The 19,329-nt window shown below is 36.1% G+C and overlaps 1 protein-coding gene and 1 pseudogene across 4 annotated transcripts in view; one reads left to right on the top strand and one right to left on the bottom strand.

Annotated features, from left to right (window-relative positions):
• Positions 1-19,329, top strand: part of Blm (BLM RecQ like helicase) — a 105,542-nt gene that overhangs the window by 9,487 nt on the left and 76,726 nt on the right. The gene's annotated exons all lie outside the window — the stretch shown is intronic.
• LOC124976328 (28S ribosomal protein S7, mitochondrial-like) lies at positions 527-18,287 on the bottom strand (annotated as a pseudogene).

Raw genomic sequence — 19,329 nt, forward strand, 5'->3', positions numbered from 1 at the left:
CCTTTTATTTATTTGTTGTTCTTGCTTTAGTGCTCTGGCTTGGATTCCCAATGCAAGTCATATAAAAGTGTGATAATGGGCATTCTGTATTTTTTTCCTTTAATTTCCTATAGCCAATTTTAATGTATGGTAGTTATTTTATAATGTGTTACACCAGTTTAGGGTGAAGATTTTCTAATAAATTTTTTTCTGACACTAAAATGCTTCCTTTTTATAGCATCCAAAGGCCCACTCTGAGGTAGAGGAAGAGAAAACTGGACCCTGAGTTTCTTGGAAGAAATCCCTAAGTTAACATCTTAACCTCTTTACAGAGAGAGAGGACAGGGAGAGCTGGTTCTAGCCCCAAATAAGGTTTAATGGAGTAAACATTCAGCTCTATTCTTCTCAAAAACTACTTTCTTAACCCTCAGGTACTTTTCAACAGTGCAGTGGCTCATGAGGGTTTTTTTTTTTTTTTTTTTTTTTTTTTTTTTTTTTTTTTTGTAGCACAGGACCCTGAGTTCTCCTGGGAACTTTTCCTGTCCCTCTACCACCAAGTGTAGTGAGCCAGGGCTCAGTTGGCCTTGACCCTCTTGTACATGTTGTGCTTCCTCTTGGTCACAGGGCCTTGGTTGTGAAAGGCCTGCATAAGCTCTCGTGACAGCTTCTCTGGCATCATGTCTACCAGTGCTTATTCTCTTGGTATTCAATGATCATCCATTTCATGGCTAGGAAGCAGCGACATTGGTTGGCTAGGGTCATAGGGACCTGGTAGAAATGGCTACCTCACCAACCCAATCCAGACTCAGTTTTTCAGTGCTTGATGGAAGATGGTTTATGGGTTGTGTTCTGTGGTTGTCTGTTCCTCTCCAGACAAACTTAACTGCTTAACTTTTCACAGATTCCAGAATCTGGTTCATGAGGGATCTGGTCAGTACTCTGTTTCCTCTTTTCATCATCGTGTTGGTGAATTTACTGATTACTAAGTCTACAGCTTGTTTTCGTCATTGGGACTGTGTTGATGAGCGAGTTTACTTGAGCTCCTGGTCATATTTCGTCTGCTTGTGAGCTCAGCTACAGGCTTGTGGTAAAGTTCTCTGTAGTTAGGGGATCCCTGAATTCAGGAACATAGCGACTCCATCTCACCTGGGTTTTCCCTAGAAGTGGACAGACAGCACACTGCATGCCCAGTGAGAGAGACTTCAGTGTGGAACTCTTGTATTGTTCTTGATCTAAAAGGAAAAGCTTTCTAAAGTTTATCTGACTGTAGATATGTTCATTGTTTTTTGTTGTTGTTTTTTGTTTTTTCAATCTGTTTTTGGAGGTACCAGGTATTGAACTCAGGGGCACTTGACCACTGAACCACATCCCCAGCCCTATTTTGTATTTTATTTAGAGACAGGGTCTCACTGAGTTGCTTGGCGTCTTACTTTTGCTGAGGCTGGCTTTGTACTTGAGATCCTCCTGCCTCAGCAAGCTGCTGGAATTATAGGCGTGCATCACCACACCTGGCAGATATGTTTATTTTTAAAAATATATAAATCCTTCTGTCAGGCTAGAGGAGTTCTCTTCTATTCCTTGTTCAGTAATTGTTTTCATCATGAATAAATTTCATTGTGAATGGATGTTTAATTATCCTATGCTTATTTTGTAGATCTTGAGAAAGTGATATTTCTGATTTTTCTGCTTTCATTTTATATTATGATGAATTTTATTAGTTGATTTTTCTAATGCTGAACCAACCTTGCATTACTGAGACAACAGAACTTGGCCTATATAGTGTTTGAAAATTGTGAATTTTTTATTTGTGAATAAGAATTAGCCTGGAATTTTTCACTGTTGAATTGCCCTTGAAGGACTCATTTTCAAGATTGTGCCTCACAGCGTGAGTTGGGAAGTTGCTTCTTCTATACTTTGGAGTAGTTTATGTAAAATTGGAATATTATTGCCATAATGCTCAGAAAAATTCATATATCACTCTCTGGTCTTGATGTTATCCTTATGAATATATTTCTTTTTTTTTTTTTAACTGTAGATATAACTTCTTAAGTTTCTGTTTCTTTTTGTTGGTTTTGACAAACTAATCTTTTAAAAATTTACCCATTTCATATAAATTTTAAAATGTATTGACCCAGTTGTTCATAACAGCCAATTATTATATGTCTATACCATATGTAAAGATTCTTCTTTCAATCCTCAAATTGTTTATTTGTGTTCATGTTAGCATTCTGCCACTATAATAAAGTATCCGAGAAAATTAACTTATGCAGAAAATAGGTTTATGGTGGCTGTTGATCTTAGAGGGTTCATCTATGATTGATTGGTCGTTTCTTTGGGCCTGTGGTGGTACATCCTGGTGGAAATGTGTGGCAAAATGAAATTGCTCACTCATGGCCAGGAAGCAAAAACATGAAAGCATTTAAGATGCTGTACCACCTCCCAGTAGAGTCAACCTAGGGAGTAAACCTAAACCACGGGACAGTTGGGGGATACTTATCCAAACCATAGTAGTGTCTTTTCTCTTGGTTTTGTTAAGTGTTTCAACAGAACAAACTTGGTTTATTAATCCCCTCTATTACATGTTTATTGTTTTTTACTCTTCTCTTTATAAGTTCCTTTTTTTTTTTCTATTTCCATTAGGCTTATTTTTTCATTTTCTAAATTCATTAGTTTCTGCTCATTAATTTTCAGTCTTTTTTTTTTTTTTTTAATACTGGGGATTGAACCAGGGTGACTTTATCATTGAACTATAACCCCCCGCCCAGCTTTTTAAATTTTTATTTTCTCCCAGCTTTTTTTATTTATATTTTTGTTTTGAGATAGGGTCTCAGTGGCAGAAACTGGCCTTGAACTTATAATCCTCCTGCCTCAGCCTCCTGAGTAGCTGGAGTTACAGGCAGGCATCACTGTGCCTGACTTGTTTATTTTTTTAAAGCAGCTCACTTGTTATAACTGATCTATAGTAAAGTATTTGCATTTTTAATGTGTTGCATTTGATCCATTTGACACATGCATTTTCATCATCACTACAATCAGGATAATGAACACATTTGTCATTCCCAGAAGATTTCTCATGTCTCTTTGTAATTTTCCTCTTGCTCTTTTCCCCAGTCATTGATCTGGTTTCTGTCACTACAGTTTTTTTGTTTTGTTTTGTTTTGTTTAAGTTGTAGATGGACACAATACCTTTATTTTATTTATTTATGTGGTGCTGAGGATTGAACCCAGTGCCTCATATGTGCAAGGCAACCACTGAGGTACAACCCCAGCCCACTAGTTTTTGATTAATGAAATCATAGAGACTGTATTTTTTTATTAGACTTCTTTTACATATAAAACATACACTTCTTTTTAGCATAATTATTCTTACATCAGTTTTTGTGAACCAAGTATAAAATTATATACAAATTAGATAAAGGTAGCACAAAAAAAAAGAAAATTAAAGCTACATCACACTTACATAATATCCATGAAAAAGTTCTAAAATATTGCCAAACAGAATCTTGCATAACATTATAAAAATATTAGCTCATGGCCAGGTAAGATTTATATGAGGAATATAAGAATGGTTCATTATTAGAATCATTAATATTATTTGCCATGTTAATAAGCTTATCAAGAACACATGCTATATAATTACCGGAGGCATTTTTACTAAGATTGAGGAAAAGGAAAAAATACCAATTCCTATTTGACATTGCACTGGAGGCTTAGCCAAAGTAATTAGATGAGAGGAGTCAATCAGAGGCATAAGATTTGGAGAATAAAAAGTAGTACTGTCCCTGTTTGCAGATGATATGGTAATGTATCTGGAATACTGCACGTGATCAATAAGGAAAGCAACTCAAGAATTTCATAAGATGACAGTAGGCAGTTAACATGCAGAAAGAAGTAGTCTTTTTTTAAAAAAATATATTTTAGATGTTGATAGACCTTTATTTTATTCATTTATTTATATAAGGTGCTGAGAATTGAATGCAGTGCCTCACTTGCTAGGCAAACACTCTACCACTGAGCCAAAATCCCAGCCAGGAAGTCTTAATGTACAAGATAAACAATAACATGAAGGGAGAAATTCCATTATAGTAACAATTAAAAGAAATAAAATATTTAGGAATTTAAAATCATTTAAAACCTAAATGAAGAAATCTTTAAAGTACTTCTAAATGACATGAGAATTGCCTTAATTAAATAAAAAGACACCCACATTCTAAGATAGGACAACACAACATCATAAAAGTAATATTTCTACAATCTCAATAAAATATTATAAAATACTGGTGCTAGATAAGTTGATTCCAAAGTTCATATAGGAAGAAAACATGCAACAGTAGCTAGGAAAACACAGAGAAATATTACAGAGATTAGACTTTTAGATGTTGAAACAAATTACAAAACCCTTTTCATGAAAATATTGTACCAACCAAGAGAATAGACTAGAAAGTCTGTAGTCTATCATTTACTTATAGAAATGTAATGTAAAGGTAATATCTCAAGTTACTGGGTCAGAGATGGACTTTGTAATAAATGGTACTAGGATAACCTTATCATTTGGAAAAACAACTTTACATCTATACCTCATATCATACTCAAGAATAAACTAAATGAATCATAATTCTAAATAACTTTAAATTATCTACCAGAAGAACACAAATTTTCTATCACATGGGTATAGGGAAAGGCAAGAAAAGAAAAAAATTAGAAATTCTTCATTACATAAAAGAAAAATACCATAAACAATGTTAAAAGACAGATGAGAAACTAGGAGAAAATATTTGTAGCATCTATTCCTAATGATCTGTTATCCCCAATCTAAATTGAGAGACAAAATACCAAAATTTGATGGAAAAATGACAGATTACATGAGCAGATACAACTTCAAAAAAAAAAAAACATTTTAAAACAGCATTGAAATCCATTTCTCACCTATCAGATTACCACACACAAAAAAAATTAAGTCCACAAGAAGGGCATAAATACAAACTAATAAATATATTTCAAGTAGGTAACATAATCACCCTGAAGTTGGGTTGAAAGGACTAATCAAGTAACTTTTGAGTATAATACTTTAATTGTATAACCACAATGTAAAGAAGAAATAACAATTGAACTATTCATAATAGGTTTTTTGTTTGCATAGTGGTGAGAGTGAAATACTTCTGAAATACTTCCTGTAGTTCAGGATTGTGCAAATGAGTAAATATGTGATTTTTTTTCTGAGTTTTAAGATTTATGGATAAATCAATGGAGGGATAGATGTAAATATACAAATAATAATTATATGTCTTAGATATGTATACTGAGAAGGCCTGGGAGCAGTGACACTCAAATAGCAATCACCATGCCCAATGCCTAGATCTTAGATTTTAAATACTTATTAAAAGAAACTGAAAGTTCTTTGGATTAATGGTTGGTTCTGTGACTTGAGGCAATCAAAGTCCAAAAGACTATAAACATCTTGTTCCAAAAAAAGAGTTCCCAATAAATGATGGGAACATGTCATAGGACAGAACCACCAATAGATCAAAGAAGAAATCACAAGGGAAATTAGGAAATATCTTGAGACAAATGAAACAAAACCACAACATGCCAAAATTTATGGTATACAGTGGAAACAATGCTAGAAAGGAAATTTTGTTATAAATGTTTACATTAAAAAAGAGCCAGGCACAGTGGTGCATGTTCATAGCCACAGATACTCAGGAGGCTGAGGCAGGAGAATTGTTTGAACCCTGAAGTTTGAAATTACCTGGCAACATAACAAGACCCTGTCTCAAAAGCAAATAAATAAATAATAAAATAAAAAGCAAAGGAAAAGGTTTCAAATCAAAAATATAACTTTACACTGGGAGGAACTAGGAAAAGAAGAAAAACCTTAATCCAAAGCTAGCAGAGAAAGGAAATAATAGAGTTGAGACAAATGAAATAGAGAGTAGAATAACAGCAGAGAAAATCATCAAAACCAGGAGTTGGTTCTTTGAAAAGATTTTTAAAACTTTTTGATGAACCTTTAACTAGATGAACTAAGAAAAAAAAAAAGATTCAAACAGCTAAAATCAAGTGAGAAAGGGGACATTACAACGGATTTTGTTAGACTTAAAAATGTTTATAAGCTGGGTGCGGTGGTACATACCTGTAATCCCAGCAGCTCAGGATACTGAGGCAGGAGGATTGCAAGTTTAAAGCCAGCCTCAGCAATTTACTGAGGCCATAAGCAACTTAGTGAGACGCTGTCTCAAAATAAAATATATTTTTTAAAAAAGGGCTGGAGATGTGGCTCAGTGGTTAAGCTCCCTGGTAAACCACCCACTACCCCCCCAAAAAAAATAAAGAAGACATTCCTAATCCTCCTCAAACTCTTCCAACAAATCATAGATCTGATAAGAGACTAATATATAGACTATATAAACAACTATAGCTCAACAAATAAAAAAGAAATAACTGTCTTGAAAAATGGGCTAAGGACTTCAAACAGATGTTTTTTCAAAGAACATATGCTATGGTCAATAAGCATACAAAAATATGCCCATTTTTATCAATCATTAGAGAAATGCAAATCAAAATCAGGAGATATGACTTTGTAGCCATTAAGATGTCTAGTATGTTTTAAAAAACAAAGCCATATACAGTAGTGCACACCTATAATCCCAGCTATGTGCAGGGCTCAGGCAGGAGGATTGCAAGTTCAAAGCCAGCCTGAGCAAATTAGCCAGACCTTGTTTTACTAGGGAGGTAGCTCAGTGGTTTATCCTAGCAGCACAAGTTCCTGGGTTCAATCCACAGTATCACAAACAAGCAAACAAACAAAAAAAAACTAACCAGAAAATAGTAAGTGTTGCTAAGTATGTGGAAAATTTGAAAGTCTTGTTTACTATTGAAAGAATTGAAAGCCAGATCTCAAAACAAATATTTTTATACCCATGTTCACAGGAGTACTATTCACAGTAGCCAAAGGTAGAAGCAACCCAGTCATTCTTTGATAAATGAAAAGATAAATAAGATGTAATTGCATACAATAGAATATACCAATAGAATGTGACTGAGCTTTAAAAGGAGGAAAATTCTTTTTTTTTTTTTTGACACCTGGAATTGACCTGGGGTACTTCAGTATCAAACCACATCCCTGGCCGCCTCCTCCCCCTTTTTGGTAGATGGACACAATACCTTTATTTTATTTATTTTTATGTGGTGCTGAGGATCAAACTCAGTGCCTCACACGTGCTAGGCAAGTGCTCTATCACTGAGTTATAACACCAGCCCAAATAGGAAATATTTTAAACGTCAAAATACAGCTGTCCCTTGGTATCTATGGGAGGTTGTTTTAGGGTACTCCATAGATATCAAAATCCAAGGATGTCCAAATCCTTTATATAAAATGTTCTCTCAGTGGCAAGCTATTAGTTTTTGGTTTTCTTAGTACTGAGGATGAACCCAGGGCCTCATGCATGATGGGCAAGTGCTGTGCCACTGAGCTATAGTCCCAGCCCAGGGTACAGGTTTATAAGAATCTGAAAATGTTTTTATTCTTCATTACTTTCAAAATGATAGCTTTATTCATATGTATTTCACATATCATAAAATTCATCTATTTAATGTGTACAATTATCTTTTAGCCCAAAGAGAAAGCCCACACCCTTTGCCATTGTCCCCGAATCCTCTCATTCTTCTGAACCCTAGGCAGTCTTATTCTTCTTTGTGTCTCTGTAGATTTGTCCATTCTTGTTCATTTTATGTAAATGGAATCACATAATACATGGCTCTTTGTGACAGTCTCCTTTCACTTAGCATAATGTTTTCAAGGTTCATCATCATTGTTATATTTACTAGTACTGTATACCTTCATATGATCAAATAGTCCATTGTGTATATGTACGCATTTAATTTATCCACATCAGTTGAGGGCTGTTTGCCTTGTTTTCACTTTTGTGTTGTTATGCATAATGTTCATGGGAATGTTTGTGTACTTGTTTGTATACTTGTGTTATGGTTTGGATCTGAAATGTTCCTCAAAGGCTCCTGTGTTAAAGACGTGGGTTCCAATACAATGCTTCAGAGGTGGGGACTTGGGGAAGTGATTGGATCATGAGGGCTTCCATCTCATTGATGGATTAATCTGTCATGGGTTCATAATTGAATGGTCTATTTTTTTAAACATAGAAGTTTGGGTCTTTTTTAAAAACATTATTTTGTTTAGTTATTTTTATGTGATGCTAAGGATCAAACCCAGTGCCTCACACATGCTAGCACATGCCTCACACAAGTGCTCTACCACTGAGCTACAGCCCCAGCCTTCAAATGGACTATTGAGAGGGTTGGAAACTGTAGGAGGTGGGACCTAGTTGGGGGAAGTAGGTCAGGTTATATCTTGTCCCCAGTGCTCTGGCACTCTCTTTATCTCTCTCTCTCTCCTTCTCCCTGTTTCTGGCTGCTATGAAGTGACCAGCTTTGTGCTGCCACACTTTCCTGGCCATGATGTTCTGCTTAATCATAAGCCCAGAGCAACAAGGCCAAATGGATTAAAACTTCTGAAACCATGAGCAAAAGTAAGACTTTTCTCTCTGAAGTTGATTTTCTCAGGTATTTTGTTATATTTGCAAGAAGCTAACACAAAATAGATGTGTATTAGTTGGGGTTCTTTAGACAAATAGAACCAATTGTATATTAAAAGGGAATTTATTAAATTGATTCATGTGATCAGAGGCTGGATAGTCCCACAATGGTGCCTGTACACTGGAGAACCAGAGAAACCAGTAGTTTCTCAGTCTAAGAAGCTGGAAACCTCAGAACCAGAGGGATTAATGATGTAGCCTCAGTCCCAGACTGAGGCTTAGAAGCTCCCTGGAGAGTTTCTGGTGTGAGTCCGTATTGAAGGGCTAAAGAAGTTGAAGTCCGATGTTCCTGGGTAGTGACAGCCATAAAAGACGCACCTGTGCAAGAAGAATTGAGTTTGTACCTGCTGACAAACTTCCTTCTTCCATTTTTGTTCCAACCAGGTCCTTAGCTTATTGGATAGTGCTGCCCATATTCAGGAGAGATCTTTCCTCCTCAGTTTGTCAGTCATCTTTGGAAACACTCTTGGAGACACCCAAGGTGGTATTTTATTAATTTCCGAAGTATATCTCTCAATCTAGTTAACAATCAAGATTAACGATTACAGCTTATTTTCCATTCTTTTGCGTACACACCTAGGAATGAAATTGCTGTGTCATATGGTAATTCTATCTGTAGCCTCCAAGAGTACTGCACAACTTCACCAAACTGGCTAAGCCATTTACATTCACACCAGCAGCATGTGAGAATTTTTATTTTTCCACACCCTCACTGACATCTGTTGAATTTGTTGTAGCTAGGTTTTAAAAATAATAGCTTCATTGAGATATTGTTTATCCACCATGAAATTCACCTTTTAAAAATATACAATTCAGCCAGGTGCACTGGTGCATGCCTGAAATCCAAGTGACTCAGGAGGCTAAGATAGGAGGATCACAAGTTCAAGGCCAGCCTCAACAACAGAGCAAGACCATCAATAACTTAGTGAGATCCTGTCTCAAATAAAAATAAAAAGGGCTGGGAGTGTTGCTTGGTGGTAAAACACCCTGGGTTGAATCAAGTATAATTCAGCAGGGCTGGGGATGTAACTCAGTGGTAGAGCATTTGTCTAGCATAACTGAGACCCTGGGTTTGATCCTCAGCACCATGAAGAAAAAGTGTACAATTCAGTATCTTTTTTGTTTGTTTGTTTATTTGGGGGGAAGTACCAAAGATTGAACTCAGGGGAACTTGACCACTGAGCCATATCCTCGGTCCTATTTTTGTATTTTATTTAGAGACAGGGTCTCACTGAGTTGTTTAGCACCTCACTTTTGCTAAGGCTGGCTTTGAACTCCTGATCCTCCTGCCTTAGCTTCTTGAGTCAATCACTGGATTACAGGTGTGCACCCACCAAGCCTACCTTAATTTTTAAAGGATATTTGAGGAGGATGCTGGGAATTCAACACAGGGCCTTGCATATGCTAAGAACATACTCTACCATGAACTATCACCCCAAGTGAGAAATCAATATTTATCCAAATGTTACACAATGATATTTATGTCTCCTGCTTGGAATTCCTTGGCTTTCTTGAATCTGAGGACTTATGTATTTTAAAAGTTCCAGGTATATTCTCAATTATTAATTCTGCCTTGTTTTCTCTCTGGAACTCTTGCTAGATTTACGTTAGACTTTCTTACTCTACCAGGTCTCTTCTCGTATTTTCTGATGTCTTTGTCTCTGCATTTGCCTCTATTAAATCAGACTATGAAAGATCTGAATTGTATTCTACTTGTAAGCTAGCAATTTAGCCTGCTACAATTTTACACACACACTCACTGACAAGCTACAAGACTTCCAGGTCAGATACAGATGGTATATTACAGAAAAATGCACCAGCAATATCATACATTACTTCACCTTGCCCCAGTTCCTACAAGGTTTTATGAGGAGGACTGAAGAATAGTGCAGATCTGGTTCAGTGAAAAACAGGAGAGGAACCTCAAATTAGGAGACTCTGAACTTTTATGGAGTTGCTGGTACATCTGCGTACCCTCCCCTATACATTACTCTGCAATGGAGACAGATCTACCCTGGTTCTGAAATGGAAGGTACTTTGATTGTTTCCCCTCTGAAATGTAAAGAAATGTCACCTTGATTGTTTCCCCTCTGAAATGTAAAGAAATGTCACCTAGGAGAGACGTGAGAGGGCTTTATCATCACTACTCAGGATGTCTTTGGGAATGTATGGCCCAGATCTCTCTGGAAGGATCCACTATTATCTCTAGCTTTCGAGGTCATTTGCTACTAACGTCCTTTGCTCAGAAGTCTTGGACCACAATGTAGAAATGTAAGAAATCCATGAAGAGTGTTATGGTTTTGATATGAGTTGTCCCTCAAAAGCTCATGTATGAGACAATGCAAGAATGTTCAGAGGTGAAATGAGTAGATTATGAGAGCTGTAACTTAATAAGTGGATTAATCTGCTTGAATGGATTAACTGGGTGGTAACAGTAGGCAGATAGTGTGTGGCTGAAGAAAGTAGGTCATAGGGGTATGCCTTTGGGGTTTTTGTCCCTAGTGAGGGGAATGCTCATTCTCTGCTTCCTGGCTGTCATGAACTGAGAAACTTCCCTCCACACCCTTCTGCCATGATGTTCTGCCTCACCTCAGGCCCAGAGCTATGAGGTTGGCTGGCCGTGGACCATAAGCCAAAATAAAATTTTCCTCCTCTCATCTTTTTTTTTTTTTTTTTTGCACCAGGAATTGAACCCAGGGGCACTCAACCTCTGAGCCACATTTCCATCTCTTTTATTTTTTATTTTGAGACTGGGTCTTGCTAAGTTGCTGAGTCTGGCTTTGAACTTGTAATTCTCCTGCCTCAGACTCCTGAGCTGCTGCTGGGATTACAGGAGCACATCACCATGTTCAGATCTAAATTGTTCTTGTCGACAATATTGGTCACAGCAATAAAAAGCTGCCTAACACAAAGAGGATCCTTAATGCTTTCATGTGCCTTTTCTGCTAGCCTACTAATTATCTCTTTAGCTTTGTGTAATCTGGCAAATCCATGTGTTAATTTTGGTTATTTTTTCATTCTTAAAAGTTCTTTTGGCAAGGTAATTTTTCCTGGTTTTCTATTTCTTGCAGGTTCTTCTCTTTTTTTTTGCAGATTCTTCTTAACTTGGATTTCCTTCTTTTCTTCCTCTTTCCCTCTCTCACAGTAATAAGGATTGAACTCAGGAACCCTTTACCATTGAGCTATGCCCCCAACCCCAACTCCCCCCCTTTTGAGACAGAGCCTCACTAGGTTGCTGAGGCTGGCTGACCTTGAACTTGCAATCCTGCCTCAGCCTCCGGAGTAGCTGGGATTATAGGCATGCACCACCACACCTGGCCCTTGCCTTTTATTTCTCTCAATGTATCCAGTTGCTCTATATTTTTATGTCTCAAAGTGTTTGTCTCTGTTTACTAATTCTTTCTCATTCCTAGTGTCTTGTTTCCATGCATGCTTGGGTATGTTGCTAATGCATTGTCCTAAAAAACTATTTGTGATATTTAATTAAGGCCTTGGATAAAAGTTTATTCCTCCAGAGACAGTTTTGCACTTGCCAAGTGTCTTGAGGTTAAACTCATTTTAATCTAAATTCATTGCTTTTTTTTTTTTTTAATGATCCAGGTGATGAAAATTGGTTTGAAAAGTTTCAGGAGTTTGTGATTTGGGCATCTTCTGTAGTCCTTCCTTCAGGAATAGATAACTTGTTTTATTTTCCTTTCTCTCTCTCTCTGTCTCTATCTATCTATCTGTCTATCTGTCTATCTCTATCTCTCTCTGTCTCACTAAGTTGCCCAGGGTGGTCTGGAACTTGTGTACTTTTTCTTCTGAATTCTTGGGAGTGAGGCTGGGGTTGTAGCTCAGTGGTAAAGTGCTTACCTAACACGTGTGAGGCACTGGGTTCTATCCTCAGCACCACATAAAAGTAATTAAAATTCTTGGAAGTGGAAGTGGGAAGCCAATTGTCAATAAACCTTTTCTATAAAGGGTCAGATAGTAAATATTTTAGGCTTTGTGGACCAGACAGTCTGTATTGTACTCAATTATGATGCAGTAGCAACCATTGGCAGTGTATGAACAAATGTAAAACTTTATTTACAAAAACAGGCAGCAGCCCAGATTTGACCTGTGAGTCATAGTTTGCACATTTATGATCTAGAGTATATTGCTTACTTATTATCCTAAAGACATTTGTTAAATACTGATTCCTTTTCCTATTTTCTTGTTTCATTATGCATTATATTTTGGGGACTATGCCCCCCCTTTTTTAGATATATAATATTCTTTTAAAAAAGATATACACATTTCTAAATCATCTAAGTAACACCATCCTGGTGTTATTTAGAATTTTTGACTCGTGTTTTTGTCAGTTTAATTTTAGAGGTACTTTTGTTAAGTTTTGTGAAATATTCTTAAGGTGTTTTAATTGGGAATTTTGTTGTTCCAGGAATTAATTCATGAAGAAATGTTATCTTTATGATATTTAGATCTTTCTTTTTTCTTTTCTTTCTTTTTTTTTTTTTTGTAATTTTGTTCTTTTTAGATTCACATGAAAGTAGGGTCTATTTTGACTTATTTATACAAACATGGAGTATATCTTATTCGAATTAGGATCCCAGTCTTATGGTTGTGCATGATGTAGACCTTTCATTTAAGAACATGAAGTATTCTCTGTCCACATCTTTATTTCTATCAGTAATATTTGGTCACTTTCTTCATATCAGCTATGAATGTCCTTTGTTAGGTTAATTGCTATATGTTTAATATTTTTCTTTGCTATTGCTAATTGAATACCTTTTAAAAATTGCATTTTCTAGTTAGTTATTACTAAATGAGAATGCATTTGACTTTGGGAATTTATATTTATCTTTTATTTCACTTTCCTGAAGTTTTAATTAACCATTGTTATGACTGATTTTCTTTGGATTTTGTTGGTATATATATAATCAAGTTGTCCACATGTAATGATAATCTTCTCTTTTCTAGTTTTTCTATTTTAAACATTTTTGCATTGGCAAGAAAGTTCAATATGAGAGTGAAAATGAGAGAATAGTCTTGTTCCCATATTTTCCCTGATTTTAATGAACATTCTATTGGTTCTTGATTTTAAATACTTCTAATTCTGTTTTGATATGTTTGCTTAAAATGGTCTGAGTTTTATCTGATATCTTTTCAAAAATGCACTGGCGATAGATACTGTATGATTCCATATATGTTTGTCAAGAAGTTCAAGAATAGCAAAACTACTCGAAGAAAGAGCAAAAGGAAGCCTCCTGTAGTGCTGAGAACATTCTGTGCTTTGATTTGATTGTTGTTTACTCAGTTATACACATAAGTGAAACTATTGAGCCATACACTTAAGTGCATTTTACTGCAGGTAAAATGGTAGATATGTTTTTTAAATCAATTGATCTGATCATGTTGATTTTTATTCATTAAACTGTTGAGATGTTACATTATTAGTGATTTCACTTAATGTCGTACCAGCTTTTCATTTCTGGGATAAGCCATAATTGATCACAGTTGTAAGGATCTTGATCTATTTCATATATTCTTTAACATTGTTTTTTAATTCTCATTCAGTAAATACTGCTTAAGTGCTAAGCACTTAGAAATCCTATAGGTTAGAAGACCAATAATGGCCCACATTTGTATGGTATTAATAATCTAGTGGAAAAAAATGGCCAAATAATTACAAAACTGAATGTCAAAATGCAGTTATGAGGAGCTTGGGCTGTAGCTCAGTGATAGCACATGAGGGGCACTGGGTTCAGTCCTCCGTACCACATAAAAATAAATAAATAAAGATATTGTGTCCATCTACAATTAAAAAATACTTTTAAAAATGCAATTATGATAAGTAGTACAATTGCAAACTGTTATTGTAAGTGTATTATAAGGGAACTTTTCTTTATCAGACTCTTAATTTTACTTACTATCTGCCAAACACCATTCTTAGCACTTCATAAATATTAATTTGTTTAATTTGCATAATAACTATATGAGGTGGGTAGGCATTTATAGATGAAGAATAATGATATGTTCAAGGACACTTAGCTAATGAGTGGTATATTCAGAATACAAACCCATATAGTCTGCCTCATAGCCCCCACTCCTAACCACTGTTATGCTACTGCCTAAATTGACATAAGGACAAGTAGAAATGAACTGTGAAGAGCATCTGAAAGAAGGCATGTGTTTCAAGGAGGGTGGTGTAGTCAACTGCTTCATGTCCTAGGAGGTCAGGACAGATAGGAATTAAAAGAGTGTGTTGAATTAATTAATATGGAAATCATATTGACCCTATTCAGGGTGTTAGCATTGTGATCAGGTTAAAGCCAGATTTGATCAGGTTAAAGCCTTGTGGGTAGGGAAATGGAGAGTGAAAGCTTCTTAAGAAGTTCGGCCCTGCAAGTAAAGAGACAGAGAGATCAGTAAGTGTAGGAGACATAGGGGTCTTGCAGGTGTTGTGTTTTCTTTTTGATTTTCCCCAAAGGAAGAGTCTCTCATAAATATACAATCGAAAGGAAAACTAGTTGAGAAAGAGAACTAATTATACAGAGTAAGAGTATTAAGTGTAAGTAATAGATTACATGTTTTGAGAAGATGGGAGATATGTTTGGGACCTAAAGTTTCAGGTAGAGAACTTGAGATAGTCAAAGACAGTATGCTGTGTCCATCTAATGGTGGTCTTTCATGTTTGGCAGCTAGAAAATGAGTGAGTTCCATGTGGTGGTTTCTGCTTCCTCTGTATCACAGAAAGGAAGTCATCTACTGGAGAGCAAGGAATAGGAAATTTGGGAAGGTGTTTGTAGAAAGGGAGAGAATAAGTGGATCAGAGAAACATAGTTTTGTGAGACAGAGTTACAGGCTTCTTGGAGGTTGGCAAGCCTGCATTTATGTTTTTTTATTTTGTTTTATGAAGCTTTAGGATCAGACCATGTTTATTTTATCGAATGAATTTTGGTACTTTTTTTTTTTTTTTTTTTTTTTGGCGGTGCTGGGGATCGAACCCAGGGCCTTGTGCCCGACTGAACTATCTCCCCAGCCCTTGGTACTTTTTTAAAAACCAAAGGCCGAATGTTTTCCCTGATAAGTGGAGAATGATATTTAATGGAGGTGGGGTGTGGGGAGTGAGAGAAGAATGGGGGAACTTTAGATTATGTAGAAGGAAATGAGAGGGAGGGAGGGTATGAGAAATGGTGGAACAAGACAGACATCATTACCCTATGTACATGTATGATTACATGAGTGGTATGAATCTACCTCATGTACAACCATAGAAACAAAATGATGTACCCCATTTGTGTACAATGAATCAAAATGCAGTCTGTAAAAAATTAAAAAATAAATAATTTTAAAAACCCAAAACACTATTTTTAGATTCTTATGTTTTGACAGTTCATTTTGGTTTTTTGTTTCTTCTGTCAATATTGATGATTTATATGTTTATGAAAAATCTATTTAATTTAGATTTTAAAATCAATGATTACACCATGATACTTAGGTTTCTGTTTTCCTTATGTTACATTTCACTTTTTTGTTACTTTTATCCTTCATATTTTATTTTACTATTTGCCCTTTTATTATCTTTTGCAAAAAATGACCCCTTGATATTATCAGTTCCCCTAATTTTTCTTTATTGACTTTTCTGCCATTTCTCCCAAATTTTGAATAGTTATTCTTTACTCTAAGAGCTGTAACTTAAATAATTTATTCATTGTTTTCCTCTCCTTTGTCAAAGGTTATAGACTCCTGGTAGGACTTAGAAACCTATGAAACTGCTAGCCATGGTGGTGTAGACCTGTAATCCCAGCTACTTGGGAGGCTGAGGCAGGAAGACCACAAGTTTCAGGACCAACCTGGGCAATTTTGTAGACCCTATCTCAAAATAATAAATAAAAAGGGCTGGAGATGTAGCTCAGAGGTTAGAGCATTCCAGGTTCAATTCCCCCAGGACTGGGTCGGGGGGTGGGGAAGAGAGATCATTAAAATCTATGTGGAGCTGGGCATCATGGCACAGGCTTGTAATCCCAGCATCTTTGGAGGCTGAGGCAAAAGGCTCACAAGTTCAAAGTCAGCCTCAGCAGTTTAGCAAGGCCCTAAGCAACTTAGCAAGACTCTGTCTCAAAATAAAAATAAAAAGGGCTGGAGATGTGACTCAGTGGTGAAGTGCCTGGTTCAAACCTGGTACCAAAAAAAGAAAAAAAGAATTTAAACCTGTGTGGAAAAAAAAAAAAAAAAACCCTCTGAAAGATCCTTGGAAAAATAGGCTTGGAGGCCAGATGATACCCAGTTTCTTTTCTTGTGGGAAATAACTTATAAATTTTGACAAAATTAAGTCACACATTATTTATTTATTTATTGTTTCATGGGATTGAACACAGGGGTGCTTAACCACTGAGCCACATCTTCAGCCCTATTTATTTATTTATTTATTTATTTATTTCGAAGCAGGGTTCTGATAAATTTCTTAGGGCCTCACTAATTTGCTGAGACTGGCTTTGAACTTGAGATCTTCCTACCTTAGCCTCACACGGGGGTTACAGGTATGTGCCACCAGGCTGAGCTAAAACCTCCACTTTGAGCACAATACAGGAAACAAATATCTGAGTGTTTCTTGTCACCACAAGAATAGTCTTTTTGGCAGTCTATCACTTGATATCTGGAAATAACCATTTTATGACAACAAAAAAGAATGAAAGTTTGACCCAGAGAGGGAATTAGTCCTCATTTTGATAGATTCAAAAATGGTTACATCTAATTTCATTTATTTGAAAGAAAAGGAATTCTGCCCCCACCTTGTTTTAAACTTTGTTTTCTCCATCCCACCTGTTTTGTTTTTGTTTTGTTTCAGGAATTGAACCCAGGACCTCTTAACCACTAAGCCACATCCCCAGCCCCCAGCCCCCACATTTTTTTTTGAGACAGGTTTTGCTAAGTTACTTAGGGCCTCCCTAAGTTGGTGAGTCTGGCTTTGAACTTGCAGTTCTCCTGCCTCACCCTTCCCAGCTGCCGGGTTTATAGGCATGTACCACCGTCCTGGCTCACCTGTATTTTTTAAAGGTTGTTTTATATCTTATTTTGTTGTAATAACTGTGTATTTCTAGCAATAATCCTTTTCCCATTAATATTATTACAATGTGTTTAATAGACTCAGTTAATTCAGATCATCAGTTGCCTTCACTTTTTAAAATTTTAGAACAGTATTACTATTTGAACAATTCTTAATCGCTGGTTTTAAAGATAAGACTTGAAACTTACTATGACTAATGATTAAAATCTTTTTCTATCACCTTAAAACCCCATAAAGATATTTCTCTTGAAAGGTGCCTGGGCCTTTTATCATGACAGTCTTTTTTTGTTGTTTTGTTTTTTGTTTTTGTTTTTGTTGTTTTTGATACTAGGGGTTGAACCCAGGGATGTTTTACTACTGAGATACATCCCCAGCCCTTTTTATTTTGACATGGGTCTTGCTAAATTGCTGAGGCTAGCCTCAAACTTGTGATCCTCCTGCCTCAACCTCCTCACTGAGATTACAAGGGTGTGCCACCACACTGGCTTTCTGATTATCTTCATGGTAGTCTGCTTTGAGTCGCTGTGACTCAAATACCTGACAAGAACAATTTAGAGGAGAAAATAATTTATTTTGTTCATGGTTTAAGAGGTTCAGTTCATGATCAGTCAGCCCACCACATTACTCTGGGTGAAGCAGAACGTCATGGTGGAAAGGTGTGACAGAGGAAAGCTGCTTAGCTTCTGGCAGCCAGGAAGCAGAGAGGGGAGGGAAGGGTGAGAGCGAGAGAAAGAAAAAGAGATAGGGAGTGAGGGGAGGAAGGGACTGGGACAGATATAGTCCAAGGCTTATCACTGGATTAATCCAGCAATTTAGATTAGTTCACTGATGAGGTCAGGGCCCCACTCATTGCCTAACCCCCAACCTCTGAACCTTGCTACCTCAGGGATCATGCTTTCAAAACATGAACTTTTGGAAGGACATTCCAGATCCAAACCATAACAATCTTATAAATGTTCTCTGTATCTCTCAGAAGTAGGAGTAATTCCGTTTGTTACTTTTATTCTGATTTTTTTTCCTGCTTAGCTACTTGTAGGATTTAATTTTTTTTCTTTTAGTTTAATGTCATAAGACTACCTCTTATTATCATAATCTGGTTGTTAAATGCAAGTCCTCTCAATTTCTGGCCTAAGTTCTTTTGTTAATTCAAGACATTGTTCAGATAGAATTCCTTTAATCGTTTACTCTTTGTCATTGATTTCTTTTACTACTCCAAGGAGTCTCTTTTGCTGTGTGTGTGTGTGTGTGTGTGTATTTAAATTCAAGCTCTAGATGATCATTCTTTCATACCATCTTTTTACTGATTTATTTTTTTTCTTTCTATGTATGGATATATTTTTATAGCTTGATTTGTTTTACTTATTACATTTTTTGTATTATTGAATCAGCTTTTTGCTTATTTCTATTACAATGGCATAACTTCTTTCCTACATATAATAGAAAATTTTAATCATTTTCCAAGTTGTACTTATGATTCTTGTGGTAAGTCTAATTCAGAGTTTTATTTTTTAAGTTTCTGGGTTCTCCTTACTTTCTTCCTTTTTTTTTTTTTTTTTTTTTTTTTGCAGTACTGGGGATCAAACTCAGAGCCTTGTGCTTGTGAGGCAAGCACTCTACCAGCTGAGCTATCTCCCCAGCCCTCTTCCTTTTCTTTAGTATTGTGAAGCTTTTCACTTTTCACTAGTCTCA

The sequence above is a fragment of the Sciurus carolinensis genome, chromosome 2 (genome assembly GCF_902686445.1).
Source record: "Sciurus carolinensis chromosome 2, mSciCar1.2, whole genome shotgun sequence".
NCBI lineage: Eukaryota > Metazoa > Chordata > Mammalia > Rodentia > Sciuridae > Sciurus > Sciurus carolinensis.